Consider the following 8725-nt stretch of genomic DNA (forward strand, 5'->3'; position numbering starts at 1 on the left):
CGTCTTAACCGATTTGTTTTTTTTTGTTCGAATGCTTCGTTTTCACCCCTTCAAAATTATAACAAAAAACCATTAGCAAACAATAGAATATTTCAAAATTAGATATGAATAAGGTCAACCTTTAATTAAAAATAGATCCCAAAATCTTAGCTTGAGGGAGTGGCATAGTTATAGTTTAAGTAATTAATTTCCAATTATAATTAATGAATTAATCAAAACAAAGGCAATCAAAGAGTTTTGTTAAATCACGAAACAATCCCACAGTGTTGCGGGATTTCTCTCAGGTAGGAGACTTGTTTACGTAGAAAAATCCCCGCCTCAATAATTGAGCAACATATGTTTTGCATTAAATGTGGTAAAAAATTAATACAAATGTTTACCTGCATTATTAAATGCTACACAACAGCTATACACTTAATCAACTGAAAGCTTTCTGATATACTATTATATATTTTCGTTTTTTTTTTGCGTAAATTTATAAAGATAATGATGGTTTTCCGACTCGCGAACCCGCGACGTATAATCGCCCATGGGCGAAACAGGGAAACTCCAAGTTGATTCCGCAAACTTGCAACGGCTGGTCTTGTGATTTATTTATAGTTATTGGAAAGGCCAGACGCAACTGTAGACGCTTAAAATCAAATAACAAATCTGTTGAAATCATCGGTTTACGCGGGATCAAGACATCCTTTCCTTTGTATATTTCCTTGATTATCTTGACCTCGATGACGTTATTACTTAGCTTTTTCACAGCCAGTATCGTTCAATTGCACAATCGAGGTTGATTAATATTACGCAGATCCTACTTTTGTAATTTATGAGGTGGTAGTCCAGGAATCTTAAAAACTCTCTGGGATAGTTGTCTACGTCATCCTGATTTGAAACTGTTTCAACTGATTTATAAGAAATCTACTCTCCCGGAAGAAAGTTCTGCTGGTCACATTGGATCATCGACATCTTTGTGTTTGGCTGCCAATATTGCTCGTTCACTTTTCCAATTATCGTTTCTGAACTGTTGTTCTATTCGTAAAAGCCCGCTAAATAAGCTCCTCTTTGTAGTCGGTAAAGTTACATAAATCCGTGGGTACTGTAATTAATCCGGTTGAGATATTAACTGCGACCTTACCATTTCCAATATCTACTTAAGTAATAACTGCTTCGAAAACATAATCGCTGTTTGATCCTATTGCAAAAACACGTACATGTTAGTTGTTAATTGGAGTGTCATTACATGCCGCCACAAATGCTTTTAGTTTGTCAGCAACAGTTAATCGGGGAATGATTGGAAGAGTCTGACGAAAATCTTTTGACAACACCAAAAAATATCCTTAAACATTCTGTCCAGTGCCTTCAGTGACCTCGCCATCGTACATGTATTTCGGGGATGTTGCAAACTGGTGCTTTGTTGATTTGCATGTTTAGTGGTAATTTCAAGGCAGAATGTGAAGTTCATCCACCTTTTTTTTTTTTTTTTTAATTCTTTTTTTTTATTGCTTAGATGGATGGAAGAGCTCACAGCCCACCTGATGTTAAGTGGTTACTGGAGCCCATAGACATCTACAACGTAAATGCGCCACCCACCTCGAGATATAAGTTCTAAGGTCTCAGTATAGTTACAACGGCTACCCCACCCTTCGAACCGAAACGCATTACTGCTTCACGGCGGAAATCGGCGGGGTGGTGGTACCTACCCGTGCGGACTCCCAAGAGGTCCTACTACCAGTGATTACGCAAATTATAATTTTGCGGGTTTGATTTTTATTACACGATGTTATTCCTTCACCGTGGAAGTCAATCGTGAACATTTGTTGAGTACGTATTTCATTAGTACCTTCTACCAATTTTACAGCTATTCCAGATGAAGCCAACGCTAGGTAGGGCTACTTCGTTTTGCGACCTGATATTTGCCAACCGTAATGAATTGTTTATTAGGAAGTATTTTTAGGAACATTTTCCCATGCCCTCGGGAGCATCAAGGAAGTAAATTCCATCAGACGTAACGCAGGTCGTCTTCTCCTTGGCATTTTAAAACAATATAACGGTAAATAAAGTTTACGCGTACTTAACGTAATTCATGATAGATTTTAATTTAGTCATTTTCTTTTTTCGAGAACCAGCTGACACTTTACACTATTATTTCTGAAACAGTACTGTTGTGAACAAAAAGATGTTCTCAAATTGATCAAAGCTATCTAACCTCATACTACAGCTTTGAAACAAATTTCTGAACGTACCTATAAATAATTGATAACAAAGTAACAAAAGAATTCAAATGTTTCACAACTACAAACAACACGTATTCAAAAATTAAATTGTCGTATTTACTATTTTCCTTTAATTATTATTTATCTTTCTCACCGCTTAAACCTTCCCGGAACATCCATAAATATTTCAAGATCAAAATTAGGCAAATAGGTTCAGCCATTTTTGAGTTTAATGAGAAAAACAAATAGTAATTCATTTATATATGCTTAGATATATAAAAATGAATTGCTGTTCGTTAGTCTCGCTAAAACTCGAGAGCTGCTGGACCGATTTGGCTAATTTTGGTCTTGAATTATTTGTGGAAGTCCAGAGAAGGTTTGAAAGGTAGATAAATATCAAAATGCTCGAAATTAAAATTTTTCACTCGTGGTCGGACCTCTTTTGAGTCCGCACGGGTAGGTACCACCACTCCTGGTGGTGGTTACTGGAGCCCATAAACATCTACAACGTAAATGCGCCACCCACCTTGAGATATAAGTTCTGAGGTCTCAGTATAGTTACAACGGCTGCCCACCCTTCGAACCGAAACGCATTACTGCTTCACGGCGGAAATAGGTGGGGTGGTGGTACCTACCCGCGCGAACTCACAAGAGGTCCTACCATCAGTAAAATTGACAGAATATTCTGTAATGATTGAGTGAGAGCAGTCTATTTGACTATTTTTTTGTTTTTGTTTTTTAATGAAGTCATTTGTTCTTTATTTAAGTGGTCTGATATATTTCCCTAGTTTACATAAAATAAAAGTCTGCCCTTTCCAATACTACATGACGATCACGACCACTCTGTCAAGAGTGACACGATTGAGAAGAAGAACATAAAATAAATTTCTGAATAAACACATAAATATTTGACAGCCAATATACATATTCGACGCTTGAAAGGCAAACGTGACTAAGCGACAATAACTGCTTTGTATATAAATGATTGCCAATAACCATATTCGGTCATTCCGATAGAGGCACCCGTCACGTGCGGACGTGCTCATCGTCCACTCGATCGCCCGGTCTTTGTTCGCCCGGCTTTTGTTAGCCCGGCCATTGTTCGCGCGCCTGTGTTGTGATACATCCAAGTGTGTTTCCTGGAAGCTTTTATTTGTTTTGTTTTAGTTATTTTTGTGTTCGTGGAACATTTGCCGACAAAGTGTTTTCCTGCAAGTATTTATTTGTTTTGTTTCTTTTTGTAATTTCTGTTTTGTTGTGCTTTTTCTTTGTCCTGTAGTAATCGCGCCGCATTGCCACCTGTGTTCAATAGAACCGCTCAGGTCCGAGAAGTTGGGGCCTCGCCGCAAGGCGAGTGTTTTCAAGACCCGGGGCCGCCCCACCTGGGTACTCAGCGATCATGGACGCTGTATTCGCGGAATTCCTCCGACTTCGCCACCCACAGCTCGCCTCAGAGTTTCTGGCCTTCAAGGCCAATCACACTGCGAGCCCTCTCGAGGACTCCGCCGCGCTCGCTGCTCCTGCGTCGCCTGTACCTGCGTGCAGAGCTTCTGCATTGAGCACCGCAGCCTCTGTCGTGCCTGCCGCTCCCGTGTCGCCTATACTGGCGAGAAAAGCTGCTGCGTCGTCCGCCGTGACCATCGTTTCAGCTGAGCGATCATCCGCGGCCTCCGTCGCGCCCTCTAAAACACCTACACTTGCTCGTAGGTCGCCTGCACCCGCCTCCTCGTGCTCCGACTCTGACTCGGACATGGAGGTCGACCTCGCCCCCGCCTCATCGACGGATGGATTCACCCTGGTACAGAAGGGTAAGAAGCGTGCCGCGGAGTCTCGAGCTCCCGCGGCCGCTAAAATTAGCAAAGCCGTGAACGCGTCGCGCCCCCGCCCTCAGACTCCCGTTGCGCCCCCAGCCCGTGCCACTCCGTCGCCGCGTCCGGTGGCACAAAATAAAACCCAGACCCCTCCCCCGGTTATCCTTCAGGAGAAGGCAGCTTGGGATCGAGTTTGCCTGGCCCTTAAGGCCAAAAATATAAATTTCACGAATGCCCGTAACCTCGCGAACGGCATTCAAATTAAGGTTCAAACACCCGACGACCATAGGGCCCTGTCTTCTTACCTCCGTAAGGAACGTATAAGTTTCCATACTTATACGCTCCAGGAGGAGCGCGAACTCCGCGTTGTAATACGCGGAATCCCTAAAGAGTTAGATGTAGAGCTCGTCAAGGCCGATCTGTTAGAACAGGGCTTTCCAGTGAATTCTGTGCACCGTATGCACACCGGTCGCGGTAGGGAGCCATATAATATGGTTCTAGTCACCCTCCAGCCTACCCCCGAGGGTAAGAAAATCTTCAACACACAGACCGTCTGTAGGCTCTCCGGTATCGCCATCGAAGCCCCCCATAAAAAAGGCACTCCCAGCCAGTGCCATAACTGTCAATTGTACGGGCACTCTTCCCGTAACTGTCACGCGCGCCCCCGATGTGTTAAGTGTTTGGGCGATCACGCCACGGCCCTCTGCGCCCGCGACCAAAAAACCGCGACGGAACCGCCTAGCTGCGTCCTGTGTCGAACACAGGGTCACCCCGCGAATTACCGTGGTTGCCCCCGAGCCCCTAAAATAAATCGCCGCGTCGCCCGCCAAAACCGCCTCCGAGCTTCCGGCCCAGACATCAAAGCCTCGGCACCCTCTGCGTCGCAGGCTAAGCCAGCGTTCGTTCCGGCGGCGGTGCCCAGTGTCTCGGCCTGGGCAAAACCGCTGCCGTACACGAACACGGCTACAACTCCCTCCTCCGCGATTCGTCCCGCCCCCGCGACTCGTCCCTCTCCCGTGACTTGCCCTCCGACCGCGTCCGAAAATCTCGCTTTAGCGATCGACTTCTTTCAGTCGATCAACTTTGAGCGCGTTAACGCTTTGGGCGACGCCATTCGCGCTGCCTCCACTGCACAACACTTTATCGCCGTTGTGCAGGAATACGCCGACGTATACGCGTCATTAAATACGTACGTCCTCCCCTCACTCCGCCGGTAATCAATGGCGTATATAAGTAGAATAAAGCCCCTATCCGTAACGATAGGATTTTTTAACGCTTACGGTCTCGCAAATCAACGTGATCAGGTTTCTGACTTTTTGCGTGACCATCAAATTGATATCTTTTTAGTGCAGGAGACCCTACTTAAGCCCGCGCGCCGTGACCCTAAAATCGCGAACTATAACATGGTCAGGAACGACAGGCTCTCTGCCCGTGGTGGCGGTACTGTCATATACTATAGAAGAGCCCTGCATTGCGTCCCGCTCGATCCTCCCGCGCTCGCTAATATCGAAGCATCAGTGTGCCGAATCTCACTGACGGGACACGCGCCGATCGTTATCGCGTCCGTTTATCTTCCACCGGATAAGATCGTTCTAAGCAGTGATATCGAGGCGCTGCTCGGTATGGGGAGCTCTGTCATTCTGGCGGGCGACCTAAATTGTAAACACATCAGGTGGAACTCACACACCACAACCCCGAATGGCAGGCGGCTTGACGCGTTAGTCGATGATCTCGCCTTCGATATCGTCGCTCCGCTAACTCCGACTCACTACCCGCTAAATATCGCGCATCGCCCGGATATACTCGACATAGCGTTATTAAAAAACGTAACTCTGCGCTTACACTCGATCGAAGTAGTTTCAGAGTTAGATTCAGACCACCGTCCCGTCGTTATGAAGCTCGGTCGCGCTCCCGATTCCGTTCCCGTCACGAGGACTGTGGTGGATTGGCACACGCTGGGCATCAGCCTGGCTGAATCTGATCCACCATCGCTCCCGTTTAACCCGGACTCTATCCCGTCTCCTCAGGATACCGCTGAAGCCATAGACATCTTAACGTCACACATCACCTCGACATTAGATAGGTCATCGAAACAAGTTGTAGCGGAGGACTTCCTTCACCGCTTCAAATTGTCCGACGATATTAGGGAACTCCTTAGAGCTAAGAACGCCTCGATACGCGCCTACGACAGGTATCCTACCGCGGAAAATCGTATTCGAATGCGTGCCCTACAACGCGATGTAAAGTCTCGCATCGCCGAAGTCCGAGATGCCAGATGGTCTGATTTCTTAGAAGGACTCGCGCCCTCCCAAAGGTCTTACTACCGCTTAGCTCGTACTCTCAAATCGGATACGGTAGTAACTATGCCCCCCCTCGTAGGCCCCTCAGGCCGACTCGCGGCGTTCGATGATGACGAAAAAGCAGAGCTGCTGGCCGATACATTGCAAACCCAGTGCACGCCCAGCACTCAATCCGTGGACCCTGTTCATGTAGAATTAGTAGACAGTGAGGTAGAACGCAGAGCCTCCTTGCCACCATCGGATGCGTTACCACCCGTCACCCCGATAGAAGTTAAAGACTTGATCAAAGACCTACGTTCTCGCAAGGCTCCCGGTTCCGACGGTATATCTAACCGCGTTATTAAACTTCTACCCGTCCAACTCATCGTGATGTTGGCATCTATTTTCAATGCCGCTATGGCGAACTGTATCTTTCCCGCGGTGTGGAAAGAAGCGGACGTTATCGGCATACATAAACCTGGTAAACCAAAAAATCATCCGACGAGCTACCGCCCGATTAGCCTCCTCATGTCTCTAGGCAAACTGTATGAGCGTCTGCTCTACAAACGCCTCAGAGACTTCGTCTCATCCAAGGGCATTCTCATCGATGAACAATTCGGATTCCGTACAAATCACTCATGCGTTCAACAGGTGCACCGCCTCACGGAGCACATTCTTGTGGGGCTTAATCGACCAAAACCGTTATACACGGGAGCTCTCTTCTTCGACGTCGCAAAAGCGTTCGACAAAGTCTGGCACAATGGTTTGATTTTCAAACTATTCAACATGGGCGTGCCGGATAGTCTCGTGCTCATCATACGGGACTTCTTGTCGAACCGATCTTTTCGATATCGAGTCGAGGGAACCCGCTCCTCCCCACGACCTCTCACAGCTGGAGTCCCGCAAGGCTCTGTCCTCTCACCCCTCCTATTTAGCTTATTCGTCAACGATATTCCCCGGTCGCCGCCGACCCATTTAGCTTTATTCGCCGACGACACGACTGTTTACTATTCTAGTAGAAATAAGTCCCTAATCGCGAAGAAGCTTCAGAGCGCAGCCCTAGCCCTAGGACAGTGGTTCCGAAAATGGCGCATAGACATCAACCCAGTGAAAAGTACTGCGGTGCTATTTCAGAGGGGAAGCTCCACACGGATTTCCTCAAGGATTAGGAGGAGGAATCTCACACCCCCGATTACTCTCTTTAGACAACCCATACCCTGGGCCAGGAAGGTCAAGTACCTGGGCGTTACCCTGGATGTATCGATGACATTCCGCCCGCATATAAAATCAGTCCGTGACCGTGCCGCGTTTATTCTCGGTAGACCCTACCCCATGATCTGTAAGCGGAGTAAAATGTCCCTTCGGAACAAGGTGACACTTTACAAAACTTGCATAAGGCCCGTCATGACTTACGCGAGTGTGGTGTTCGCTCACGCGGCCCGCACACACATAGACACCCTCCAATCCCTACAATCCCGCTTTTGCAGGTTAGCTGTCGGGGCTCCGTGGTTCGTGAGGAACGTTGACCTACACGACGACCTGGGCCTCGAATCAATTCGGAAATACATGAAGTCAGCGTCGGAACGATACTTCGATAAGGCTATGCGTCATGATAATCGCCTTATCGTTGCCGCCGCTGACTACTCCCCGAATCCTGATCATGCAGGAGCCAGTCACCGTCGACGCCCTAGACACGTCCTTACGGATCCATCAGATCCAATAACCTTTGCATTAGATGCCTTGAGCTCTAATACTAGGGGCAGGCTTAGGGACCCCGGTAACCGTACTCGTCGAACTCGACAAAGAGGTCGACGTGCAACCTAACCCATGCATCAGCCCGCTGAGTTTCTCGCCGGATCTTCTCAGCGGGTCGCGATTCCGATCCGGTAGTAGATTCATTCGCGAAACAATTGCTCTTGAGTTGTTAGGTCTCCTTCGGAGGCGCTCGGGCAGTTGTTAGCAAATCCCACCCCTCTTGGCTGAGCCTTTGCTCGCCCACCTGTCCTGGTGAAACTGGAAAGGCCTTCGGGCCACCAGTAAACTATCAATCATAAAAAAAAAAAAACCATATTCGATGCGCAAAAAAAAAGTATTTCTAGGTTTATTAAAATCATTTCAATCCTACAGATAGATTCGTTAAAATATTTTTTTTTTCAGGTATTTCAACTTTAAATTAGTCTACTGTAAAGTTCACGCATTGTCAAGTCACGTTTGCCTTACAAGCGTCGATTATTATTATAAGTCGAACCTTTTTCGTTACTGACATTATTCTAAATTTAAAAAATCTAAAATATGCCATAAACCGAATATTCTGGATATATCTTAACATTAGATATTTGACAGTTACGAAATCAATGAACATTTTGTATGGGAAAATGATTTTTCTTTTAACTATTTTTTCATCAATTTTCCTATATTTTTAATAGTTACT

This window comes from Bombyx mandarina, chromosome 17 (genome assembly GCF_030267445.1).
Source record: "Bombyx mandarina strain Sakado chromosome 17, ASM3026744v2".
NCBI classification, from domain to species: domain Eukaryota; kingdom Metazoa; phylum Arthropoda; class Insecta; order Lepidoptera; family Bombycidae; genus Bombyx; species Bombyx mandarina.